Consider the following 14,487-nt stretch of genomic DNA (forward strand, 5'->3'; position numbering starts at 1 on the left):
AGTATGAGAACTTTCCAGACTACAAAAGCATCCTGGAAGTGGGTTCTATGAATCCAGAGTTCTTTGGGCATACAAGTCTCCTCATTACCTTCCTGTATAAAGAACTGGCTGAACTGGAGCCTGCTGGGTCTAGGTAAAGGGTTGCTCTCCAGTGCAGGCTCACCTGGGCATCCAAACCCAGTTCCAGTTCAGCAAAGCTGATCCACAAGGAAACCAGGCTTTTAAGTCCAGAATATACAGCCTGTGGAGGTTTTTGAGTAGGACAGTGACATGAAAGGTAGAAACTTTGAGGTCAAGGTGGGAGAGTCATTCAAACTGCTTACCATGGGCCAGGCTCTGTGCAAGCTTTGGGGGAACTACTCATGGTTAATATATAGCCCTGTTCCCAGGGGAGAAGGGAAGAACATGAAGTAATTCAGGGGTTATTATAGCAACGGAGGCTTACAGAGGTAAAAACCTAAATCAGCAGGTCTTAATGAAGAGCAACTAAGGAATCTTATGAGAATGTATGGTGTTAAGATGTGTGGTGATATAATAAGTAGCACCCCTGTTTTTATAGCCACTGTTCAGATTTAATGGGAAAGAAACAAGGAGTTTGACATAAATGGATATTCATCCACATGGAAGGAGACATCAGGAGTGGGCAATCCATGTTCCCTCTAACAAGGAGTTTGATAGTAATTTGAAAATAAAATATTGTGACCTAACTGATCTTCAACAAGAAGCAATTAGCTTCAAGGATCACAATGTTGTCTCATGATCCAGTAAAAATACCTTATTTTTCAAAGGTCAAAATGGAATTTTATTTCATAAAATTATCAGTTTGATTAATTGTAAGAGGCGCTATTCAATTTATTTTTGTTTTATTTATCTTCGGCTGGTTGTCTACCCAATAAGCATTCTCCACTTCTTCCTGTCTAATAGAACCCTGATTTTCTTTGGTGTAAAACAGTGCACAGTTAAAACATAATGGATCTCTAGCCATTGCAGCAAGCAGTGGCCATGTGTGCCAATCTTGGCCAATGAGATACAAGTGGGAACCATGGTGCAAGGTCTGGTATGTGGTGAGCACATTCTTCATACTTTTGACCTTTTCTCATTTTTCTTTCTCCTTCCATCTGGAATAAAGATGTGATACTTGAAGATGCAGCAGTCATTTCATCACCGTGAAGATGAAAAGTGCATGCTAAGGATGGTGGGATAGGAAGACAGAAAAATGAAGCATTTTATCAGACCAGCCCCAATTTGCCTAACTCCAGACTCCATGGACCTCCTGTTTCTTAAGCCATTGTGTGTTGGGTATTCTGTTACTTGTAGCCAAATGCATTTCCAATTGGCATAATTTTGAAATTTTAGATGACATTAAAGGCATGCACTTTTGCAGTTTAACTTACACAGCATAGGTTAAGAAAAGGTGACAAGCCACTGATGGACACAGGGTCAATGAGGCAGAGATAAAAAGATGAGTGGACAGTACTTGGTGACCAAGTATACAGAGGCAGTGACCATTTTCAAAACACAAGTTGGTACACAAATTCTGACAAACGATCTGACTGGGAAAGAGAGTATTTGAAACCTCATGGAATCTGAAAGAATGCAAACCTGTGAGCGTATTCAAGCCTTTGAGGAAAGCAGAGGAGGACAGAATGCAATGATTCAAATCTGAACTCTGCCACTTACTGTAGTGTACTTGAGTCCAACCTGGACTCAGTTTCCTTCTCTGTAAAATGGGGCCATGAAGTAAGTAGAAGGTGTGTAGGAACTCCTACAAAACCTAAAGGTTTCTTAAAGACAGCTAACCTGGCGGGGGAAAAATCCACATCTTGGTCCATGTGAAGTAACCTCAAGACCTGGCAGACCACGTCTGCGCAACAAGCTGTGGCTGCCTACCCAAGAATGTGGCTGAACAAAGATGGCTTTTGCTATGGCTACTAACTTACTTTACTCTCAGAACATCTGAAGGAAATAGATGCAGTCATCCTCATTTTATAAAGAAGGAAACAGGGCTTCAGAGTACCTAGTAACTGGCCTGAGTTCATACTGCTGGACCAAGGCCGGGGAGAATGCTATCTAATCCTTGTTCAGCTTTGTTCCCTATACATTCATACCATCTGCCAGATTTGGTAGAGATTGCTAGTCTTTATTTTATAGCAGGACTCTGATTTTAGCTGGTGGATTTGCATGCAGAACTAACACTCCATTTCCAGCCTGCCTTGGATCTCAGAGTTACCATTATCTAAGCCTTGGCCAATGAGAAGTAGACATATGTAGGAACTACAAGAAAGTTTCTTAAAGACAGCTAATTATGAAAACGTACTTTTTCCCTTTGTGCAGCTAGACCATGGATGTGATGGTTGGAGCTCCAGCAACCTTCTCAGGCCCTGAGGTAATATCAACTAGCGATACCATGCGCTCAAATGGAGGAGCAGAAAGAAGACTGTTGCTTAATGACACCATGAAATCTCCATACTAGCCCTGGATTCCCTACCTCTGGACTCTTATTCAACAGGCAGAAATAAACATTGCCCTTACTTTACCTGCTTTTTTCCTTTTATTTTCTGTTATATGCAGCTAGATGAATCCTAACATAGCAAAAACCTTAACTACTATAACTCATCTATCATGTAGTGCTGTTGAATTATAAGCCTAGTTTGAGGCAGTGGTCCCCACACTGACAGCTTTGGTCAAGTCCAAGGAATAGCTGGAGAGTGGGCTAAGGTGCAAGGCCTATTTTGAGATCCAGTGGTGTCTTTACAACCTCACGGTGATTTTTTCTGTTCTCCTACTGGGACAGGAAATTGTAGCATACGCGAAAGAGCTTGGGCTTGGAGTCAAGTCTAAATCCTAAATCCAACTGCCAACCAACCTCTTATTAGCTGTGTGGCTTTGTGCAGGTGTCCTAGCCTCTTTGAGCCTCAGTTCATTCATCTGTGCAACAGAGATTGTACATTATTTCTACCTCATTAGTGCTGTATGAGGAATAAACAGATGCTGAGTGTGAAAGGACCTAGTCTAGTTTTACAACATAACAGGGGCTCAGTCAGCTGTTGAATTCAACATTGCTGAATTTGAGAAAATTTTACATATATAAAATTGTACATACATAATATCTATTATATATATTTATATAAAATTAAATATCTGTATGCATTATATATGTGAGATTAATATATTTTATACATACATATATATATAGAGAGAGAGAGAAAGAGAGAGAGAGAACTCTTGGTGAATATGTTTGCTATTTGCTTCCATGTATTCTTTTATTTTTTTTTTTTGGTAAAGACAATTTATTAAATGTATAACTAAATAAAGTAGTGATTTAGTTTAGACTTAGATTGAATTTTAATTTAGATTTTGTTTGCCTTTCACTTTAAGTGGGTTCAAAAAGCAGGGACAATCCCAGCAGGCTGCAGACCCCACGTGCTATCTGCCATGTCTGGCATCTTCTCAGACATCTTGAAATCGCATCGTTTGCCTGCTTCTTTCTCTCCCTTCTCTCTCCATTTCCTTCCTTCAACAACCATCTCAAATGTTCATATTATGAACCAGGCACTGAAGGATGTAGAAGAAAAAATGGCTCTTGAATTAATCTTGAGACCTTTGTTCTTTGATGAGGGACACTGAGTTCCTGCCTCTGACTGCTGTCCCCAAGTGCTAATGCCAGGCCTGGAGAGCTGCTATGAATGCAGACAGTTCTTTTTAGAGCTTACACAACTTCCTGTCCACTGGAATGTAAGGTCTTCAAGGAAAGAGATTTTTTATTGGTCACCAGTGTAGCCCCAAGGGCCAAGAACAGTGCTTGCTCATAGTAAATATTCCTCATATTTTGGGGGAAAAAATTGTGACCACCAGTCTGAATCCATCTGTTTCTAGCTGGGCGAATTATTTCTCAAACTCCCTAAAAGCCATATAAAAGTAAGAAACTAATATTGACTTATCACCTTCCCTTCTCCCCCAATTTAGAGAAGAACCCTTACTGAAGAGAGTTAATCATGTTCTTCTACTCATTACACATCGTTCATGCAAAGCCTCTGCATGGCTTGTTTTATTTACATACCTAAGAATTTATAGGTATGTATTTGGGTTATTTTCTCCATCACCCCACATCCCCACACCCATTCCACTCTTCCATGACATTCAAGTTAGTCTATTTAGTTTATGACCTTCAAACCATCTTCCATACAATTACTTCGGTATACGTATGTCTTTTAAAAAGTTGTGTTTCATTAAGTGTGTGTTTTTTTAAGTTTACAAAGATTTTATTGTGCCTTACCTTTCATGCTATTTCTTATTTTTTCCACTGGATACTATTTTTCAAGATCCAATCATGTTTCTGCCTGTACATCTAGTTCATGTCATCTGACCCCTAAAAGCAATGGCATTTAAAACACAGTCATCATTTTATTCATCTGTTTCCCTGAACATTGGATACAGAGTTTCCTCCAACTCTCTGCTATGAGAAACATTTTTCTGTGGACCCAGGCTTGAGTTTTGCTGAGATACGTGTTTCAGGAATGACTTCCTACGTGATGGGTCAGGCATTTGTTCTGAATGGTTGTTACCCAAGGGATACCAACTGTTGCGTGATTTGAACATCACCCTTCCCACACTTACTTATGTAAAGTCACCAAGAACTGCAGACAGGTTTCCAGAGGGGAAAGAGCGCTCCTGTTTCTCCACATCTTCCCAGAACTTAATGACAAGTTCTAGAGTCTCCTTGTTTAATTGTTCTTTTCTGATTGCTGGTGAAATTTACTTATTAGCATTTAGATTTCACCTTCTGTCCATCATTTTTCTCTGATCTGCGTTGAGTTCCTCATGTGTATTAGATACTAACTTCTTGTGGTTTTAGACTTTTGCAAATAATTTTTGATATGAGGGGTCTTGTTCAAAACATCCTTCCCCATCCTGAGATCCTAAACATATTCACTTATACTTTTTCTATCAGCTTCATAGAATTCTTTCATATTTACATCTGTAATCCATTTGGAGTTTATTTTTGCTTATGATGGAAAGTAGAGATTCTTATTTTTCTCCTTCCTGACAGTATTAGGGCTGTGGAAGTTGTAGAAAGCTGATAATAATGCAAATTGTGTCAGGTGGGCTGCAATGTATCACTGCCGTATGGATAGACTGATTTCGTAAATTCATTTCAGCATTCCTCACTGCCTGTGGGCTAATGATTCTCTATTCTCCCTTGAACTAGTTGTAACATCATATTGGTCCACTCAATAATGAGTTAAAAATCTTTGACATTTACTTATTTCTATTTATGGGAGAGTTATAATTTTATCTTCTTTTGAAAAAATTGTCTTTCAACAAAAGCTAAAACTTTCCTTTAAACATCACTTTTCTTTTAAACATTGCTTTCAGATTTTGACATATGATGCTTTCATTGTCATCTAAACTCAATAATTTCATTTATTTCATTTTTTTAACCCAACAATAATTTAGTAGTCTCTTTTATACACTAAGAAAGCATAGTTTTAGCTATACTTTTCTAACTTTATTGCATGTGATCAAATAGGCTTCATTTATATATTTATACCATTTCACTTTACAGAATTTTTAGGTATATTATAATGGCATATGACATGTAATACAAGAGAAAACTGTAAATGGAAACTTAGATCATGGGAAAATATATTACAAAGCAGATCTCGGTGTGTATTTAGCTTGAAGCAGCTGCATTCATCACTGTGGTCCAGGCATATCTGGGCATGTCTAGGAAAATGGTAAGTGGCTGAAAACAAGTCTTATCATGGGGCAGGGAAGAAACCAGGATGGAGGAGTATGTTGGCTGTCCTCCTAAGCTACTCAGAGGTTTGATGACTTGCTTGGAAGCCTTGCAAGACCTGGCATATAGTCGCAATCACAGCTATGATTTATTACAGCCAAAAGTTACAAAGCAAAATCAGCAGAGGGAAAAGGCACATGGTGCAGAGTCTGGAGGAAACCAGACACAGCTTCCAGAACCCTCTGCCAGTGGAGCCACACAGGATACACTTAATGCCTCCAGCAACGACTTGTGATGGTTGTGAAATGTTGTCCACCAGGGGTGCTCACTGGAGACTCAGGAGTCAAGGTTTTATCGTCTACCTCTGCCTGGCATGTACCAAGATCCCAGACTCCCCAGAGGAAAGCAGTGTTCAGGAAAACACTCCCCAGAGGAAAGCATTGTTTGCATGAACTGTTTAAGCACTGGGAGCCTCCCTTATCACTTAGGGGACGGTGGGAACACTCCTGAAATCCAAGGTCCCAGATGCCAACCAACAGCCAATCTTGTAAGCAGGCCTTTCCAAGGATAGCAGTCTCAGGCCTGCTGTGTTAACTCTTTTCTCACAAGGAGGCTCTTGGGAGAGAAATTGACCTGATGGGAGGAGGGACTGGCTTGAGGGCCTGTCCCAGAACCAGACTAACTTTCTGAGGAGGGAGGGTGGGTTCAGAGTGCAGCGTGGTGACTATTGCCAACTCTGTGTGTAGCAGAGCCTGGGGAAACTGGCTGAGTCCTAAGGAGAGATCGGGCTTTGCATAGTGCAGCCTACTTAAATAAAAAAGCGAGAGAGAGGCATGGACATATATACACTACCAAACGTAAGGTAGATAGCTAGTGGGAAGCAGCCGCATAGCACAGGGAGATCAGCTCCGTGCTTTGTGACCACCTAGAGGGGTGGGATAGGGAGGGTGGGAGGGAGGGAGATGCAAGAGGGAGGGGATGTATATGTATAACTGATTCACTTTGTTATAAAGCAGAAACTAACACACCATTGTAAAGAAATTATACTCCAATAAAGTTGTAAAAAAAAAAAAAATCCTAAGAGTTCAAGAGAAGAAATTTGAGCTGAACGTTGCCAGATGAGGGAGGGCAGTTCTGTTGGTTACCAGAGACGAGATTATGTAAACAATCTTGTGAGTGAAAATTGTTGCTGCCATATCAGTAAACAAAGGATGTTGCAGCCATCAAGCCACTGAAGCCACGCGCCCTCCACCCCTGAAGGTGAGCCCTGAGAGAACTCAGGATGAGAAAAAGAACAGGGTAGTGGCCCTAGCTAGCTAAGGTGCACATCAAAGGAATGATTTCAATGAGCCCAGACTCTTACATCTTCCCATTAACTTGAGATTTCTGTTTCTTTAACAGTACTACCTGGCCTTTGTTGCAAAAACCCCTATATATCCTGGTTCCACGCCTGTCTCTTTGGAGCAGTCCCTCAGAGCGATCTGAGAGGCTGTCTTCCAGGCTTGAAGTCCTCAGAAAGACTGCCAAATAAAACATACTTCTCAACTTTTAGTCTGTGCATTTTTTTTTCAGTTGACAATCTCTAAACAAAATAAGACCAGGGTTGTTTACAAGAAATGAGGCCAGAGTTATGTTACCAGAAAGAATATGACCATCACACGGAATCCAAATGAGGGTTTGGGGGAAAGACTTTTCATGGTGGGTTTTCCTTTTCATCTCTGAGTGGAAGAGTCCCCTACCCCCTGCCTTGGTCTAAGGGGTGGCACTTACACTTAGGGATCATCCACCAAGTCTGGGTTGTATGAGCTAGAATGCAAAGATAATACCAGAAAAAAAATTAACTTGTGGAGAGGCAAATGCAGTATCAGTGCTTCTCTCAAAGAATACGGCCAAAGGGAATTTTTAAAAAATTCTCTTCTATTTTTATGTGCACAACTTAAGGAACATTAAATGGGATTCAGTTCATAACTGTGAACAGGCCTCTCAGATTGCCTCCAAGGATCTTTATTTGCTTTTGCATTGATTTGTAAATATTTTTATTTATAGAACCCTCCAAGAAAAGGAGAGGCGGGCAGTGGTATATGTTATAAAAATGATCCTGAAGTAAAATTAAATACGCCTCTCCCCCCTACATTGCCCACATCTTTTATTCATACAACAACAGGAGAAGAAACACTTCCTCTTTCCTTGGGGGCAGGAAATGTTGCCTGAAAGAACCTGAGTTCCAAGGAGGAGAAAGGGCGGGTGGTAGACTGTATTTTCCTAAGGTCCCCTAACAATATCTCTTGCTTCACATGCTCCTGCAGAGCCCAGCCACTCCTCCAGCAAGATGGAGAGGCTGAATCTTCTTCTTGAACCTGGACAGGCCTTTGGGGTGGCCCTGATCAATAGGGTGTGGCAGAAGAGAGCTGAGTCACTTCCAAAACTAAATCACAGAAATGTCAGGCATTTCGTCATCGTTCTCCTAGGAGGCTCAGTCTTGGAACCTCGCTGCTGTGCTCTGAGGAAGCGTAGACCTCATAGACACGTGCAGATGTTCTGGCTGTCAGCCCAGCTGAAGTTCTGGTCAAAAGCCAGCCTCAACTGCCAAAAGTGTGAGTGAAGACACCTCCAGGTTCATCGAGCCTCTGGATATCAAGTTATCCATGGCCTTTGGGTCTTCCAAGTTGAGGCTCCAGACACGAGAGAGAAAAGACAAGCTGTCCCCAGTGTGTTGATCTCTATTTCTGACTTACAGAAACTGTGAGCATAATAAAATGGTTGTTTTATCGCCCCAAGCATGGAATGGTTATGTTGTGTACGGTAACCAGAATGGACACTCTATTTTTTTTTTCCTTTGGTGGTGGAAGTCAGCAGACTCAACACAGTGTTCCATGACCCTGAGTGCTGAGGGGGGAGCTTGTGCCTCACCGAGGTCAGCGATTTCTTCCCCTGCAGGACCGTGGATTTCTTTCCCAGCACAGATGATGCAGTATGATGGCCCTTCATGTTGGATTTAATTTCCCTCTGAAGACTCTCCATTTGTTTATAATTAGCCCAACAACTGATGCTCTTAGCAGGGAATAGGGGCCTTGTGCACTTGGTCCTGCTTTCCCCTCCCTGAGTAGGCCTCCACTCTGCCCCTGGGTTTTGGTAACACCACCCTGTTCCCATCCAATCCCCGAGAGGGCTCACCAGAGCCCTTGGACCCAGCACATCACCGACCTCAGTTCAGTGATGACAGAGTCAGTGTGTATATAACCCCCCTGTGGTTCTCAGGAATGGTGACCACTGCAGAGTAGTGGACAGCTTGGGTGTCCGAGCGAGGGGACATGGTGGGAGATGTGAGCTCACAGCAGTGGGGGCCTGGATCTGACAGGCTCAGGCTTTTCCCCCGGGCAACAGTCGCAGGGTGTGCGGGACGTGCCGACACAGCAGATAACAGGAGATCGCTTGCAGATGGCGACCATGGGTTTGAAGAAGGCTAGAAAAGCTCTTTTTGAGGGAGAATTGACAGGACTGAGTTACCAACTGAATGTTGAACATAGGAAGCAGTCATGGTGTTTTCTCAACTGGGTAATTGGAAAATGAATCCGTGAAACAAAAGTCAGAAGATAAGAAGCGGAATAAGGTGAAGTGGCAGGAAAAGGCAAGAGAAGACAATGAACTGAATGACGGTCCAGGAGAAGAGTCAGTTGAGCTTGAGAAATGCATCTGAGGTCTGAGATGGAGATTTCAGGGGCATCAGCCTAGAGCTGGCAGCACAAGCCACGGGATGGGCCCAAGTGTCCCGGGAGAGGAGAGTGTGAACGTGGAGGAGAGGATGTGACAAAGGGCTCACCTGGGTACCGGCCTGATGTGATGGCCGGAGGAGCCGTAGGTCACTCAGCAGAAAGACGACAAGAACCGGGAGAACGGGTTCTCGGGGGAGAGACTTCTCTGGCACCTGATGTGCTCCTTACACTTAGTAGGTGCTCAGGAAATGTGTATGGATTGCAGAGACCCATAAGCATGGCCAACCGAGGCTCAAGGAAAACACCAGACCCAAGGGAAGGAGCAAAGTCAGGGAGCAGACGTGTAAAAGAGCAGCTAGTTTGAGCTGAGGTTTGAGAGCAGCAGATGCCTTGGCCTGACACACGTCAACTGGAGACGCGGTGGCACTTTCCCTCCGACGTGTCAGGCAAGCTGTGACAGACTGCGAACCTTGGCTGGTGCACATGGCGCGTGGAGCCCCAGCTGTCAGGCAGAGGGCAGCCTTCCCGGGAGTGGGTGAGGAGCCAGGCACTGTCCCCGTGGCCTGGGCCTGGTGCAGCTCTCACACCTCCCATCAAGGTCACGGTTGGTAGCTTCCTCTTGACATTCGCAGACCATTCACATGCAGGGGCTTCCTGCTGCAAAGCTTGTCCTGATGGCTGGGAGCAGGATGCAGAGACACGGATAGCTGTGCTGGGGACAGTGGGACATCACGGCCAGTGATAGAGAAGGGCCAGTTCATGCTGCTCAAGAAAAACCCCGGGGCTTCCCTGGTGGCGCAGTGGTTGAGAGTCCGCCTGCCGATGCAGGGGACATGGGTTCGTGCTCCGGTCCAGGAAGATCCCACATGCTGCAGAGCGGCTGGGCCCGTGAGCCATGGCCGCTGAGCCTGTGCGTCCGGAGCCTGTGCTCCGCAATGCGAGAGGCCACAGCAGTGAGAGGCCCGCGTACCGCAAAAAAAAAAAAGAAAAGAAAAAGAAAAAAGAAAAACCCCGGCAACAAAAGCAGGAGAAAAAAACCACAGGGGCTGGCGTGTTTGGGTACTGGGGACAGAGGATGACATCACACCCTGTGCGATGTCCATTCTGCTGGGGACTGAGAGGGGGAGGAAAGGCCACTCCTGTCCCTGCTGGAGCTGATGTGGGGACTTAGGCAGTGAGCCTTCTCAGAGCAAGAGACGAGCAGAGGCACAGGGAGAGGAGGGTGACGCAGGGAGAATTTGGACAAAGCAGCCCAGGCTCCGGATTCTGGGATCACGCGTTATTAGTATAAACTTAATGTTGAATGCTCACCTTGCAGCTCTGATCAAAACATGGTATAGTTTCCCCTTTCTTCAGTGTGGGTGGTCCTTCCCTGGCCCTGGATGAAGATTTAAGCAGACCCAATGGTATTGTCTTGTATTCTTGGGTAATAGATGGCCCTTCAGCCATTTGAATCATATTCTCCGTCTCCGTTCAGTAATGCTGTCCTCTATCACAGTCCAAACCCCGGCATTACATCTTCTCCTCCCCCCGACCCCCGCGCCCCGTCTCAGGCTGCTTAGGCTGGAAACGAGTAGCTGACAATATGGCTGTTCTCTCGTCCTGTCCCCGCACTGGATCCGAGACGTAGCTCCATCCGGGAGGGGTGGGGGTTAGAGGAGCAGCGTGAGGGAAGACAGGCAAAGGGGAGTGTGCCTCCCTCCATCCTGCTGTGTGCCCTGGAGCTTGACCCCTGGGACCTGACCAGTAGGCTCCCTTGCCCCCGGCTTCCAGTTGGGTTTGGCCGGTGGGAAGCTCTAGCAAGGGATGAGGGGAAGGAGGAGAGTAAGGTCAAGATGTTTATTCCCCTGCTCCTTCCCTGCGGGCTGCATCCCTAGAAGAACGTCCCGGCTCCTGTCGGTGGCCCACTACTACCCTCTCTGGGTCCTGGTGATGACTTTCTCCCTTCTACCCTCAAGCCCCAAGCTAGGAACTGCCAAGACCTTGACAGATGCAGATAAGATAGTCCTTACATGGCTTGGTGAGGCTTCCTGCTCTGTCAGCCTGGAGGAGGGTGGAAGCTGACTTTTTTCCCTCTGCAGGCCTTTTCATGGACTCCTAAGAGGTCTCCCGTTCGTCCATCTCCTACATCCCCCAGCCCTGGCCTCTGAGACTCCCTCCCTCCTCAGCCCCCAGCATGAAGCAGCACACCCCCAGCCTCTGCTGTGGAGCTTCTCACCCCTCCAGGAAGCCCAGATGGACAGAGGCCCAGGCTGCTGTCATTTCCCACCTCTGGTCCTTAGGAAGGGCTCATACAGCCCTGCCCTCAGCCTCAGGTTCCTCAGGCATGAGTCAGGTACCAGCCTGTGTGTCCCTAACTTCAGGAAACACTCTTCAAAGTTCCCCAGTGAGACTCCTTGAAGAACTTCTCACTAAGCTTGGGCTACAAAGTATGAACCCCAAAATGGACGGGAAAGGTAACAGCGCTCTCTAAAGACATGTGTTCATCCCCAAAGTCCCTTGGAAGCCACACTCAGCAGGACTGAAGTGAGAACATCGCATCACTCCCGCCCAAGGATCTTATAGCTAGTTATCCCCAAAGATATCACCCTCCACAAAGTCCCCTCTACTCTCGGACCCCTTCTCATATTCCCAAAGGGAAGGGGTAGTTTTGAGGTCCAAGAAAGTAGGTTTGTGACCATTTCCTTTGAAAATATTGGCATGTGAGTTGTTTCGTTCACTTTGGTAGATAAAATCTTTCATTTTGGAAACTCAGTCAAAAATGACAAAGAGAATCCCGTTCTAACAGCTTCTTACGCTATTTTAGGGCTAGTCACTTGACCTTTGGGGGTCTCAGCTGTTAACACTGTAAAATGTGAGAGTGAATTCAGAGGCTTAGCCAAGTCGGCTAGTACACAGGCGTCCCCCACTTTTCGAAAGTTCGCTTTACGCCACTTCACTTTATGAAAGACCTACATTAGTACCTGTTCTCTCTAAACGAAAGAAATCCGGAGCATTTTTGCTTTTACGAAAGAAAAGCAAACAGCAACATTGCTTTCAGCGTTTGTCTTGCAGGAGCTGCTGGGGAGGCAGTCAGCGCCCCGAGCAGCAGTGAGAGTAGCCCCGCCGCCTTTCCTGGGAACCACACTCAGCGTCTCTGCATCAGGCTGCCAGAGCTGTGAAGGTGTCTGTGAGCCTCTGTGCTTTATCTCAACGTACTCCGTGCATCCGTTAGCAAGCTGTGTCCCAAGGTCATTGCTGCTTCGCTTTACGCCACTTCGGTTTTTACGAGAGGCTTCATTATTTTTGAACGTTGCCTACTGAGTTCCTTTATATTTCCTCTGAATTTTGTTTGAAAATGGACTATTTGTGCCTTTTGATTTGCAGCTAAAAGGCACTAGTTGATACTTTCGGCATTCTACTTGTAAATGTCTTTCACTAGAGCCATTAAGTCATCAGGTACATTTTCCCGCGTTACCCCAGGCAACAGTTTTACTAAAGTTTCTTCCTCTACTTAAGGAGGGTCTCCTTTCCTCCAGCATCGGAGAGCATTTTCCTGTTTCCCATCAGCCCTCACCGGCAGCCGCCTCCAGGTGTTTCTGTAATCGGCCACAGAGGGGCGCTGCTCAGCACCCTTCCAGAGGGAGAGAGCCAGCCACGTGGCGTGCAAACAGCTGGGAGCCTCCAGCTGTAAGTGCCTTCGGGATCCGCTCCAGCTCTCCAGCTGTGGTCACCTCACTCTCCCCGGCAGCTTCCGGCCAATAACTAAATGTGGCAGGAGCAGCCGGGCGTGGCCATTTCTGTCCAACATGCCCGTCTTCCGTGGACCGTTTTGCGTGCCTCTCTGGGCTGGCCTAGACATTCTCACAGCTGCACTGCAGTCTGAGGCTCCTTTTAACCAATCCTCCTTCCTCATTTTTCAGATGTCAAGACTGTATCTAAAATCTAAAGTCTAAAGCCTTTCCTACTCCTGCCCCCTCTCTCCATCCTTCCAAGCCACTACCCCCAATAAACCTCTCACACTTCTAATTCCCTCTTGGTGTCTGCTTCCTAGAGTAGCCAACTGTCACAAACCTCCTCAAGGTCCTTCTAGCTTCTGACCGCTGCCTGGTCCCAGGCGACGACCGTGCGTCTTTGGTTTTAGTTATGGTAACACCCCACTTCCACATACCAATCCTCCTCTAGTTGCCATTGCTGCAGAACAAATTCTCCCTAAGTTTAGTGGATTATGACAACCATTTTCTTTTGCTCACAATGTTGTGTGTCAGAGTTTGGGAAGGCTCAGCAGGATGGTTCTCACTTTGGCGTTTCTCATGCAGTTGCAGCCAGATGGTGGCCAGGACTGGACATCAAAGATGGCGCACTCATATGTCTGGCAGGTAATGCCGTCAGCTGAGAGTGCTTCTGGGGCAGTGGACGGGAACACCTCCTGCAGCATCTCCAGCATGGCAGCCCCAGGGGAGCTGGACTTTTTACATGGCAGCTGGATTCCCCCAGAGAGAGTGTCCCAAGAGAATCAGATGGTTGTAATATGGCCTTTTCTGATTTAGCCTTGACAACACATAGCATCATTTTATCATTATGCTGTAGGTTGCAAGCAAGTCCCTAAGGTTGGTCCATATTCAAGATGGGAGGGCAGAGACCCCGCCTCTTGATGGGAGGAGTGTCCAATAATTTGCAGACATCCACAATGACCAATTTGACAATAGCAGAAACCAACAGTGAGCTCCTTATATGGCACTATACCCCAGGGGACCATCCATCACCTGCTGGAAAGTTGATTACACTGGAACACTTCCATCCGTCATGGAAGGAGCGGTGCCTTGTTCTCACTGGAATATACACTTGTTCTGAATATGAATCTGCCTTCCTTCCCTACAGTGCTTCTGCCAAAGCCACCATCTGTGGGTTTACACAGTGGGTGCAATATTCACTGCCACAGTACTTCATGGAGAACCGCCTCTGACCAGGGAACTCATTTTCACAGCAAATGAAGTATGCCCATGGAGTTATATCTATGGAATTCGCTGGATTTACCATGTTCATCATCACCCT

Source organism: Hyperoodon ampullatus, assembly GCF_949752795.1.
Source record: "Hyperoodon ampullatus genome assembly, chromosome: 17".
NCBI classification, from domain to species: Eukaryota; Metazoa; Chordata; class Mammalia; order Artiodactyla; family Ziphiidae; genus Hyperoodon; species Hyperoodon ampullatus.